This window comes from Lepus europaeus, chromosome 7, assembly GCF_033115175.1.
Source record: "Lepus europaeus isolate LE1 chromosome 7, mLepTim1.pri, whole genome shotgun sequence".
In the NCBI taxonomy this organism is placed as follows: Eukaryota; Metazoa; Chordata; class Mammalia; order Lagomorpha; family Leporidae; genus Lepus; species Lepus europaeus.
In genome coordinates this window covers 78,790,178-78,804,025 of record NC_084833.1, presented here as the reverse complement: position 1 = coordinate 78,804,025, position 13,848 = coordinate 78,790,178, and the positions used below count along the sequence as shown (strand labels likewise).

The 13,848-nt window shown below is 40.4% G+C and overlaps 1 pseudogene; it reads left to right on the top strand.

Moving 5' to 3' along the window:
• Window positions 1–5,003: 5,003 nt before the first annotated feature.
• LOC133763859 (tripartite motif-containing protein 64C-like) lies at window positions 5,004–8,768 on the top strand (annotated as a pseudogene).
• The last annotated feature ends 5,080 nt before the right edge of the window (window positions 8,769–13,848 follow it).

The window sequence follows — 13,848 nt, the reverse complement described above, 5'->3', positions numbered from 1 at the left end:
GTGAGGACAATGGAAGGGAGGAAATTGGAAGAAACAAGCCAGAGTAGAAATTCATAGTTATATATAATGACTAAATCTAGTCTTATCAAACACACACATACACATAGACAGACTCATATAGAAAGATAATTATGGAAGGTGATAAGTTAATTTGCTTGGCTGTAGTAATCATTTTACTATGTATATGTATATCAAAACATGGTATATACCTTAAAATATATACAACAAAAATTTTATTGGGACAGTTCATGAAAGATTGTTTCAGATGGAACAAAATGACTGTTAACATATCTAAGTATAGTTTGCACATTGAGGAATAAGATAAACTATGGGATATATACCCTATGGACTACTACATAGCAGTAAAAAAAAAAAAGAAATCTTTTCATTTGCAACAAACTTGATGAATCTGGAAAATATCATACTTAGTGAATTAAGTCAGTCCCAAAGGGAAAAATGCCATATGTTCTCCCTGATCTGTGAGAACTAATAGAGCACCTAAAAAGAAATCTGTAGAAGTGAAATTGACAGTTTGAGAAGGGATGAATTGAGTTGTCCTTGTCTTGACTGTTGAGGAACAGTTTCTTTTTTCGTTTTTTTTTTTTTTTCTTTACTTAACATAGAGTTAATCATATGTGTATAAAGCCAATTTAGGATGGATCTCAGTGAAAAATAAGAATGGGAATAAGAGAGAGAGGAGGAAGTTTATAATGGAAAGCTGCATAGTTCTGCATACGTTCCTACAGACTTACTTATAAGAGTACAGTTTAAAAATTGTCATGGGACTCCAAATCCCATTTAGCTTGGGGGTAAAAATGCCATCTTAAGTGTTAAAGTGATCATTTTAAGTGTTAAAGTGAACATATAGATAGGTTTAGTTGCTAAAGTGATTATAAAAATAGGATCAAGTATCTAGTAATATTAATAGATGGAATTAAAAAGGAGAGAATGTTCCAACATGGGAAGCAGTCCACACAGTAGACTCATGGAATGACAATTGCTTTAAGTAGCACTCTGGCCTGAGAATCAGCCCTTAGGGCTTCCTGATCTGGCTTAAAAGCCTGTGAAAGCTGCTGTGGGGCACTCCTGGTGGAAGTCCACCAGGCCAGTGTGTGCCTGGATCTCTAGGTGGGCAGACTTAGGGGAGCAGGGTCAAGGGAACCCTTGTGCTCAGTGACTGGTGCACAGCAGGGTAAGGATCCTGAAAAAGCACACCAGCCTCAGCCTCCTTGCTAAAATAAAGTAAGAAAATCTAAATTAATAGCCAGCCTGGAAGTTGCTATTAACAATACGGGCTGTGTGCACACTTTAGGACAGAAGAAAGCCCCACAAATAAAATTTACAGTGAGATAATACCATGTAGAAAGATGATATCTTTCTACAAAGATGTGGAAAAAAATGAGATGCCTTTAATCTGGAAGGAGTATAAATTGAAGAAACAAACATTTTGGCAAACTCTAAAAACTTTCCATATGGTCAGGAGATGTGGTGCCACAGGTTAATCTGTGGCTTTCAACATTGGAATCCAACATCCAGAAGCAACAGCATTCCCTGACTCAGAACCTCCTATTGACTGTAGAGAAATCATTTTACACATTTCACAACAAGAATTTCCAAGGGTTCTCTTGCTAGAACATCAGCGTTTTTCTGCATATGGAATCATAAAAACAACAGAAAAAATCTATTAATTTATAAGATGTAAAATTATAATAGGAGAAAATTTTATACCTATTTCTTAGGCACATTAACCTGGGCTTGAGAATGATATAAGACTGCTTATCACTGAGTTATAAAATGAAAATTCCTCTATTTTCAAGGTTTAAGGTAAAAACTTGAATTCATTTCTTTGGACCCTGTACTCACCTGACAATTGGAATTGGTCTCTGCAACTTCTTGGAATGTATACTGGATCTGGTAGGCGATTCTTAGTTCCTTGGGCTCTGAAGGATCAGAAGGTCTCCACAACCCAGTCAACTCAAAGTCACAGAGCTGAATAAACCTTGATTGGGAGAGGTCTTTATATGAAGATGAGTAAGCCCCACCCTGATGTGGTTACTGCAGCACAGAGGACTGGGGAAAGGGGCACTATTTACATCATCCTTTGGGTGAAATCTTAAATCATATTTTTACATTCACAAATCAAATCAAGGAAGTTATGTATAGTGTTGTACATATCAATAAATATCAATGGAATATTTTCAGTAGCTGATTGCCGAGCCAAACATAAACAGTAGTGAATAATAATACTAACGCTGATAATAATGATACAATTACTATGTGAAAAAATGTAAACTGCCACACATTTTGTAATTTCAGTTACATGAACCAGTAGATTAAGGGATTATGAGAATGATGGAGGCCCATTTGTCTGGTGAGTGATTATTGGTGGATTACATACAGGTGAAGGGTACAAAGTTAAGCCAGAGGGCAGAAAGAACCAGAGAGAAAAAGTGGAAGATGAAGATTTTATCTAAAGTGAAACAGAAACAGAAATTTGACTTAGAATGCAAAGATTGTCAGAAACTAAACTAAAACATTTTTTTTTGTTTTTCTTAAAGTTTTTATTCCTTTATTTAAAAGCAAGATTATGGGGGGTGGGGGGGAGAGACTGTTAGTTCACTCCACAAATAGCAGCAATGGATTGGGCTCATCCAAGCCAAAGCAAGGAACTAGAGCTTCCTCCAGGTCTCCTAGTAAGACGTAGAGGGCTAAGCTCTTGGGCATTTGACACTGCTTTCCCAAGCATGATGGTAGGGAGCTAGATTGGAAGTAGAGTGGCTGGGACTCAAACCAGACCTCCCACATGAAATGCCAGCATTGTGAGCAGTGCCCTAATCCACTATGCAGAAGGCCATCCCTAAGTTAACCATTTAAGAAAACATCTGAGACCATGGAGCAGAGGTCTGGGGACCACTCTGGGGAAAAAAATACTGAGAAATGTTCACAGAATTGGAACAACCCAGAGAGCAGCATCTGAAAGAGCCTAACTATGGGTGCGAGAGGTTTGTGATGTAAACTACAACAGGACCAGAGTCCTGCAAGGAGGGTGACAGCATGGAGGAGGTGGTTCCTCTAAGGCAGAGGAGAGCCACAAAGTCTTCTGCCATCCTCTCACCCTCTAATGTACTGCCAGTGTCAGCTTGTGCAAAAACCTGGCACACTCAGCCCTCAGTGAAAATGTCTCATGGAACAATTTGCCTCAGGTCAACTTACGTACATCTCCCAAACCCAGTCTACATTTTGCTTGTCTCTTAGCCTCTGGGTACTCTTTTCTGTACCTTGCTAATCCAATTAATCACTTTCCCACCTTCCCTGTAACCTCATCATTGAAATCCAATTTGTTCTGAAGACAGAGGCTCTCTCAGTGAGTGGGTTTGATGGGTGGGTCAGGTGAAATCCTATAAAAAAGGACACACCCAGAGGAGTTTTGACCAGAAGAGATGATCCTGAACTGGAAGCAGCTGTGTGCTGGAGAACTGATCTGGCTGCCCCTCTTCCAATCAAGCTCTCCGTTATGGCCTGGGAAAGCAGTAGAAGGTCCAAGTGCTTGGGCCCCTGCACCCACATGGGAGACTAGGAGGAAGAACCTGGCTCCTGGCTTTGGATTGGAGTAGCGCCGGCCATTGCCATCTGGGGAGTGAACCAACGGAAGGAAGACCTTTCTTTCTGTCTCTCCCTTTCACTTTCTGTAACTCTACCTCTCAAATAAATAAAAAAATTTTTAAAGTTGGTATTGTTTTCCATAAAAAAATTGGTACTCAATCCTTCTTGTGCATTAAAACTATCTGGAGAAATTCTGAAAAACACTGCTGATCAGCTCTCATTCTAGGTGAAGGGAGAAGATGGTGGACATGCTCAACGTCCTGCGACAGTACAACATCCAGAAGAAGGAGATCGTGATGAAGGGGGTCAAAGTGATCTTGGGCAAGTTCTCCTGGCCCAAGAATGTGAAGACCAACTATATGGAGTGGGGGACTGGAAAGCAAGGCCACTCTAGAGAGGACTACACATTGGATTCCATCCCATTTCGACTGAATAATGTGTACCTTTCTCATCCTGTTTATGTTTGTCTCGGCAAGCAGCTACTGAAAATATTCTTGTGGTTAGAAGACCTGACCGAAAAGATCTGCTTGGCTATCTCAGTGGTGAAGTGTCAACATCTGCAAACATTGACAGAAATGCCCCCCTGGAGCTAGGTCTTCAGTGATTTACTCAAGTCAAAGGAGCTGCAGACGAAGTTCCAGCAGAAGCAAAGAAACCATGAAGTGAGGATGAAGAGTGTGTGTGCCTTGGTAAAGAAAGATTGGCTGCTCGTTTGGAGGGTCCTAAAGAAAGGATTGTACAGACTGATCATATTAGGTCTATGTCTGAAGCCATGTCTGTGGAAAACTTGACACAGTGCCAGTCCCCCTACAATCCAATCTTAAATTTCTCCAAATAAGTGTTACTTAGTTTTTTCTTATTTATCTTAAAGACTTTTAAAATTTATTTGAATGACAAATTTACAGAGCAAGTTAGAAACAGAGACAGACAGACAGACAGAGGTCTTCCATTCGTATGTTCACTCTCCTAATGGCCCCACCAGCCACAGCTGAGCCAATTCGAAGCCAGGAGCTATGAGCCAGGAGCTTCTTCCAGGTCTCCCACATTGGGGCAGGGGCCCAAGGACATGAGCCATGCTCTGCTTCCTTCCCAGGTGCATCAGGAGGGAGTTGGATCTGAAGTGGAGCAGCTGGGACTCAAACCAACACCCGGTGCTTTAAGTGCTGTCCAATGTTACTTACTTTAAACAAAGATAGTATTTGTCTCATTTTCTTATTTTTGTCAGCTTATAGACCCAGCATGTCTATATTCAGGAAGTCTTGCTTTGTTTGGGGGCAATTTAATAACTCAATGTGTCAGAGCCCAAATAGTGACAGAAAACTGTACATAGATCTTTGCTTTCTCTCATCGGGGAAGAACAACATTATTTCTTTCAGTTTTTAAGGTATATTACTAGAGACATGGATCCAGCCACGTTGCAAGTCTTCCAGTGGGAACTCACATGCCCAATTTGCGTAACTTTTTCCTAAACCCAGTCACCATAGACTGTGGGCACAACTTTTGTAGATCCTGCCTTTCTCTGAGCTGGGAGGAAGCCAATACTCCCATGTGCTGCCCAATGTGTAAGGAGATGCCAGAGAAGGCAAACTTCAAAACCAATGTCGTGCTCAAGAAGCCGGCTTCTGCTGCCAGACAGGACCAATTGAACCAGGTCACCAGGTTGCAGGAGCAGGTCTCTGTTGCACAGACAAAAGCAGCAGAGCTCCTCAGTGAGGTGGACAAGAGACTGCACCATCAGCCTCTCTCTGAATGCCCACAGCCCGAGACACATGGCCACACCATGATGGAATGTGCTGCTGAGGAGTCCTGGGTGAGTAGTTCCTCCAGAGCCATGTGGATTCTCTGGGATCCTAAAATAGAGAGAAAGATGGGGATTTATAGAAATGGAGTGGAAATGTGTGAGAATGGAGATTGTGAGGTTGGTGATTTTTCCCTGTGAATCCCAAGATGTAAATGTGCCCTTCCATGTTGTTGCTCAATGTGACCCCATAGTCACTATTGGGTTGAGCTGTCATGAGGGCAGTCCCCTTAGAAGCACTGTGCATGCATGTGAAGCTGGTGCAGGTGCAGTACAAGTGGTCATCAGCAGAAACTTGGGCTTGTGCTGCAACTCTGACTGCTTCACCGCCAAGTTATACAAACAAAGTTTCTAAGGAAGTAGATTTTATTGACTTTAGTCAAAATTTCTATTGTGGGCTGGCACCGCAGCTCACTTGGCTAATCCTTCACCTGCAGCACCAGTACTCTGGGTTCTAGTCCTGGTTGGAGCACCGGATTCTGTCCTGGTTGCTCCTCTTCCAGTCTAGCTCACTGCTGTGGCCCGGGAAGGCAGTGTAGGATGGCTCAAGTGCTTGGGCCCTGCACCCGCATGGGAGGCCAGGAGGAAACACCTGGCACGTGGCTCTGGCTTCAGATTGGCACAGCGTGCTGGCCATAGTGGCCATTAGGGGGTGGTGGTGAACCAACAGATAGGAAGACCTTTCTCTCTGTCTCTCTCTCTCTCACTGTCTAAATCTGCCTGTCAAAAAAATTTTAAAAAATTATATTGTAAGTTTTTTCTTTCATTTTTAAGGTCTATTTACTTATTTCAAGGGCAGATTTACACACACACACACACAGAGAAGAGAGAGAGAGAGAATCTACCATCCATTTTGAGGTTTTTAACCCAAATGGCCTCATGACCAGGGTGGGCCAGGCTGAAGCTGGGAGTCAGGATGCTCTTTTGGGTCTTTTATGCACTTGGGTCATCTACCATTGCTTCACAGGCCATCAGAAGGGAAATGGAGCAGAAGTGGAGAAGCCAGGACATGAACTGGTACCCACATGGGATACTGGTTTAGCATGTAGCCAATATGCTTGCTACACTACAATGATGGCCTTGTTGTAATTTTCTACCACCTTTAATATCCCAAATCTGACTCAAATTAGGTCAATTTGTGAAAATATGACCACTCTACTTTATTCAAAATTCCTATTATCAGAAAAAGAAAACAGAAGGAAAAACATTAGTGTTCTCAAAACTATTCTCTCAACCACTGCCATTTCCAATAAGTAAGGGGGTGGCATATATAAGAATATATTCCATGTTGCTAAATCTAATAATTATTCTGCAGGAAAAACTTTTAAAGGAAATGAATACTTTATGGGAACTGAACCAGGAATTGAAAAACAATGTGACAGAGGAAATTAAAAAGACTCATTCATTCAAGGTAAGAATGAAAATGATGTTCTTCAATTACTATAATGCTTTACAATTACCATACTGCTTTGGCAAATTCCGTTTACCATGAAGAGTTTGTGATTTCCTCCCAGAAGAAGTGGTGGTTTCAAATGGTCACTCAGTAATCACAAACCCTGTGCCAGCCAAGACACCTAGTGAGAAGGATACCATGGTTTAGAGGAAACAGGTCATCCCTGTTGACATTTGGGTCATCTGCTGCTGCTTTTCCCCAGGCCATTATCAGGGAGCTGGATCAGAAGTGGAACAGCTGGGACATGAACTGGCTCTCATATGGGATGCTCGTGTCATAGGTATCAGCCTTAACCACTATGCTACAATACAGGTCCCTTTTCACTGCATTTCTTAAAGTTTAAATATGGCACTGGTGGTTTTTAATTTGTTCTATATTCCATGTGTATTTATCCTGTACAGCTAAAATAGCTATTATTATTGATAAACCCAGAAAGACTTGACCAACCCAAAAATGAGAAATTATCAAAAGCAGAACCATTCCAATACTATCACATGATTATGAAAACAATCAAATGATGAAAGATTTGTGAACACAGTGCAATGGCCTGCACTAGACAATAGTTCAGAGAACAGAGGGTTGAAACACAGATTAGGCTAAATCCATGTTCTGAACAGATAAGCTGAAGTTGGAACATTCTTTAAAGATACTACTTATTGGGGCATGTGTTTTATGTTGGAAATATTCAGATGTATAGCTTATTTCCCAATTAGTAAGTATCACATTTCAAAGTAGTGTTATTTACTAATGGAATTAAAGAAAAAACTCAAAAATACTTTTCTAGCCGAGAAAGTAGATGTTGTAGGTTTGTCTCAATACATGCTATCTAGTGGTAGGCAGTTGGCACAGCAGTATCTTGGGCACCTGTACCCCATAGCAAAGTGCCTGGGACTCAGTCCCACCCCAGCTTCCATCCAACCTCCTGCTAATGCACACCTTGTAGGGCAACAGATGTTGTCCCTAATATCTGGATCCCTGCCATCCATGTGGGAGACCATGTTTGGATCTTGGCTCCTGGCTCAGGCCTGTTCCAGCCCTGGTTGTGGGTATTTGGAAAGTGAACCAGAGATGGAAGATTTCTCTGTCTCTGTGTCTCTTTTTTCAAAGAAATATAAACATACATATTCAAAGCTATTGAAACAATTAACACTCCACATGAATGAAAACCCTACTTCACACAGTATGTATATGTCCAAGTTCTTTTTCTTATTTTTCTCTTATTTAATTTTTTTTTTTTTTTTTGCTGTAAAGCCACTAGAACCCACTGATTTCTCAGTTGAGGGAATCTCAATTCATTATGCTTCCTTTTTTCTGTTAGATTTCCTTGCAAAGTGAAGTGAATTGATTCCATGGACAGCAAGTCTTTGTATTCAGGACATGGAAACAACATTCATTGATCAGATTGTTATCTTTCTGCAGTGGATAATGGTCTGAGGAAGGAAGTGGCCCACCACTATGTAAGGCTCTCTGAGGATCTCAGAAGTTCAATAATTGGCGAAGAACAACCTGGTATTCCCACCCATTTCCAGAGAGCAGAGAGCTTTGCTGTGTGGGGTGCTCAGACCTTCACCTCTGGCAAACATCACTGGGAGGTGATTGTGTCATCCCTCTTCCAACTGGATTTTAGGAGTCTGTAATGATTCCAGCACAAGTGATACCAGTGACATTATTAATCTTGAAGAAACATTTCTCCTGGCCTCCATAAAGAGTAACAGCCATTACGTCCTCTCCACCAGTGATCCACCCTTAACTCACTATGTGAAAAGGTCCCTGGATATGGTTGGGGTGTTTCTGGATTGTGACCATGGAACAGTGGGTTTCTATGATGTTGACAAAGGTTCCCTCATACATTGTACCGTTCCATCCCACTTTACTTCTCCACTGAATCCCTTTTTTTGCCTTGGTCCTCCATGAAATGTCAGGTTGGATGATGATTCTTTGTGAACTCCCATATGGAGGAAACCACTGTACTGGGATGCTTTTATGTGAGACATCGCGATTGTTTTTGAGCACATTGTAACTTATTGAGCATAGCGTAATCAAAATTACAGTATGGTTATAAAACATACAACCACAATGAATATATGAACTTTTTCTATTAAAATTTATTTTAATAATGAACTTTGCAACTATCATAGTTATCTGATCCCAGTACTTTTTCATCATCTTGCAAAGAAACTCAATATCTATTTGCACATACTCCCCCTGGGCATACACCTACTCTATCACCTGACAATTCCTTTTCTGCTTTTTCTTTTGTGGATTTGTATATTCTAAACACTGTATGCTAATAACATGATGAAATATGTGGCTTTTGGGGTCTTGTTTTTCCATTTAGTTCCAAGACACATTCACATGAAACAGCCTTTTATTCTCACATTCCAATATGTCTTGGGTAGAAGAGTGTAGTATCATCTCTCTCAGTTTACTAAATAAAACAAATTTGCAAAGGTTTCTCTTCAAATCTGGCCTTTTGGGGTAGATGCAAGTGCCTGACAGGCAATCATTTCAACAAGTCCTGATCATGCATCACATCTCAGCTCAAAGTTTTTTCCAGGAAGCCCTTTATGACTGCAGAGACCACAGTCTAAGTATAACATCCAACATCACCAGTAACCTCCAACATAAATTCAACAAATTGATAGTTAATGATGACTGCTTGAGTGCAAATGCCAAAATTTCCAAATGGAAAAATCTTAGCTGGTGATGTATTGCTATTACCCAGGGTACTGCTTAGGACATATTACACAAAACAAATGTAGTGAATGGGTAGACTAAAGAACAAATAAAGTTAGTATTAACAAAGTTATTCTAACATCAGGAACCTTCATGTTTGGCTTAGTGGTTTCAGATCCACTTGCAATGACCACATCTCATATTGGAGCACCTGAAGACATGGCCTGCTCCTCTCCAGATTCTTGATCCTTGGTGACAATGGGCACTGTGGGAAGCAACAGGAGATGGTTCCAAGTACTTACATGGAAGACCCAGAAATATGTTTTTGGATCTTAGCTTTGTCATAGCCCAGGCCTGGCCATCTTGAGGAGTGAATCGGCAGATGAGAGCTCTGTGGGCTTAATATTAGGTAATTTGCTAACTCAAGTCACTACTAATTCAACTAAGAGTGAGGGTCAATTCTGTCTCAAATTGGCCATCAAATGTCCAAAATCAACACTATTTCTGGGTGAGTCTCTGAAAGTGTTAGAAGATGAGACTAATTTTTTTTTACCCTAAGACTACTTTTTTTTGACATAAAAATACAAGGGGATTGGTGGGGGAGGGGAGTTTATTGTAAAATACGAAATCAATGATGCCAGCAAGTGAGTTTCTACATTATATTCCCAGCCAGAACACAAAATGGCAGGATTTCCTCTTCAATTCCAAGCTTAAAATAAAGAAATAATAATAATAATAAAGAACCACCATGAAGACAACATCACATTAAAATCTCTTTTTTGGGGCCAGCGCTGTGGAACAGTGGGTTAAAGTACTGGCCTGAAGCGCTATGATTCCCTTTCCACGTCAAAAATATATTTCCCTGAACTTGTAGTTTTAAGTTTTCTGCCTAGATTTTGTTTCCTGCCTGTATTTTGTTTCCTGTTTTCTCAAGAAAGAAAATGATGAAGCACCATCTTTAAACCAAGACAAGTTGTAGTTGAGCCTCTGAAAAACCTAAAAGATCATTTTGTAGTTCACTGACCTCTAGGGTTTATTTTTAGGTCTTTAAAAATTTTTTTAAAGCTTTTATTTAATGAATGGAAATTTCATAGGTACAAATTTAGGAATATAGTGTTCCTTCCCCCTGTACCCACCTTCCCACGCCTACTCCAGTCTCATCTCCTACACCCTCTTCCATCCCATTCTTCATTAAGATTAATTTTTAATTAACTTTATATACAGAAGACCAACTCTTTATTAAGTAAAGATTTCAACAGTTTGCACCCACACCTACCCACCCACACACACACACACACTCACACAACATATAAAGTATTGTTTGAGGACAAGTTTTATAGCTAATTCTCACAGTACTGTAGTAAGGAGTTGCAGGGAGAGAGAGAGAGAGAGAGAGAGAGAGTTATGCCATCTACTGATTCCTTTCTCAAATGACCACAGTAGTCAGAGTTGGGCCAGGCCAAAACAAAGAGCCTGAAACTCCATCCAGGTCTCCCACATGGATTCAGGGCCCTAAGTATTTGGGTTATCTTTTGTGGCTTTCCCAGGTATATTAACAGCTGGATCAGAACTGAAGCACCTGAGAATCAAACCAGCCCTCATGGAATGCCAGAGTGTGAGTGCCAACTTAGTCAGCTATGCCACAATACCGGCCCCTCCTCTGTTTTTATTTTTTAATAAAGATTTATTTATTTATTTGAAATTCAGAGAGAGTCAGGAAGAGAGAGAGAGGTCTTCCATCTGCTAGTTCACTCTCCAAATTCTACATTGTGTGCTAAAAATATTTATATCTCATTAGTAGCTATACCCTTTATGTATGATGGCCATTTTTGTGTGCTTATTTTGTTCCTAGAAATCTTAACAAAATATGATTCAAAGTGCTTGTCCAGATCAAAACACAGTTTCAAAGTATTTACAATTTTTATAGCACAAGTTTCCTTTTCTAAATATGTATATTGTGAGTATCAGAAACAAAGGTAAATAATAGTAATGATTTGATCTCATCTTCTGACTTTGAAGCTAATGGCTTCAGGATTTACAACCATAAACATTATGCTAACGAAACATTTGAAATAAATTAAATACTAAGTAAATGTCTGTTTACATATATTAATTTTATCTTTTTTAAGTATTTATTCGTTTTACAGGCAAAGTGACAGAGAAAGAAAGGTAGATCCTCCATCCACTGGTTCAGTCCCCAATTGGCCATAATGGCTGAGACTGTTCCAGACCACAGCCAGGAGCCTGGAACTCTAACCTGGTCTTCCATCTGGGTTGTGGCGAGGAGGGGGGAGGGGGGTTTCAAATACTTGGGCCATCATGTGTTTCCTTCTCAGGCACATTAGCAGGGAACTTGATCAGAAATAGAACAGTTTGGACACAACCAGAGCTGAGTTGGTTTGCCAGTGTCACAAGTGGTACCTCAACCAGCTGTACCACAATGCTGGTCCTGTTATTAATTGGTTTTAATCCATAATGTTTAGAAATTTTATCAAATATCTTTTCTTATATATCAGTGTGATTTATTCACCATGGATTAATTAGAAATCTCCAGAGAAACAGAATAACAAAAAATTGTGTTTCTCTGACACCATAAACAAGAGTGTCAAATTGTTAAGTCAACAACAGGAGTCACTGTGTACTTACTTCTCATGTGGGATCTCTGTCCTTAATGTATTGTCCAATGTGAATTAATGCCATAACTAGTACTCAAACAATATTTTACACTTTATGTTCTGTGTGGGTGTAAACTGATGAAATCTTTACTTAACATGTACTAAATCAATCTTCTGTATATAAAAATAATTGAAAATGAATCTTGATGTGAATGGAATGGGAGAGGGAGTGGGAGATGGGAGGGTTGCCGGTGGGAGGGAAATTATGGGGGAGAAAAAGCCATTGTAATCCATAAACTGTACTTTGGAAAATTATATTTACTAAATAAAAGTTTAAAAAATTGTGTTTCTGATTCATAAAAAGAAATAAGTTCATAGGATTATAGAAATTATGAAAGTGAGAAGCTCAGGAAAAAACAGTGGTGAAATTCAGTCCACGTGTGAAGGCCTGGAAATCAGCAGAGTCAAAGAGATAAGGGCACAAGATGTGATGAGATGTTCTAGGCCAATATGGACGCAGAAAAAATGAGGGACATATTCCTCTTTCTTTTACCTTTTGCTTTATTCAGCAAGCCAGTGGATTGGGGGGAGCCAATGGGTTTTGCAGAGGGGAATCCAATCATCAAAAACTTGTCTTGGTTTCAATGCTTTCTGTGTTGGAGCACACAGCGTCATCATGGTCGAGGAAGTGCAGAAGCATTCTGTGCACACACTTGTGTTCAGGTCATTGAAGAGGACCCATGACATGTTTGTAGCTGATACTGAAGCCTGTGCCTTTGGATGAAGAGAGTCACAAACGGAAAATGGCAATCAAGCTTCGTAATGAGTATGGTCCAGTGTTTGATATGCCAACGACTTCCAGTTTTGGAACACTCCCATTCTCCTGAAAAGACCTCCCTTGCCCCTTTAAGTTAATCCCTGCTCCATTTCAAAGCACCAGGGAACAACTGTTGTGCTTTATAGTTTTGCCATTTTAGAAATACCATATATTTAAGTTGTTTCCAATTTTGGGCTACTTGGAATAATATTGCTATGAAATTTGTGTGCAAGTCTATAATTTAGTAGTGTAGGTATTATGGGTAGTTACTTAGGGGCTAAAATTCTGGATTGTTTGGTATAAATACTTGATGTTTTTTAAGAATTAAACAAATTTACAGGAACAAACTGCATTTTTTTTTTTTTTGACAGGCAGGGTGGACAGTGAGAGAGAGAAACAGAGAGAAAGGTCTTCCTTTGCCGTTGGTTCACCCTCCAATGGCTGCCGCGGCCGGTGCGCCGCAGCCGGTGCACCGCGCTGATCCAAAGGCAGGAGCCAGGTGCTTCTCCTGGTCTCCCATGGGGTGCAGGGCCTAAGCACTTGGGCCATCTTCCACTGCACTCCCGGGCCATAGCAGAGAGCTGGCCTGGAAGAGGGGCAACAGGGACAGAATCCGGCGCCCCGACTGGGACTAGAACCCGGTGTGCCGGTGCAGCAGGCAGAGGATTAGCCTAGTGAGCCATGGCGCTGGCCACAAACTGCATTTCAATGTGGCTGTACATTTTACACCACCAGTATTTATCTATAAGAGATCCACCAACACTTAGTATTTTCAACCTTTATTACATTACACATTCCAGTTTTAGAGTGCCATGGTAGTATCTGATTGTGGTTTCAATATGTTTACATATTACCAATGATTAAATGATGTTGATGAATGATTATG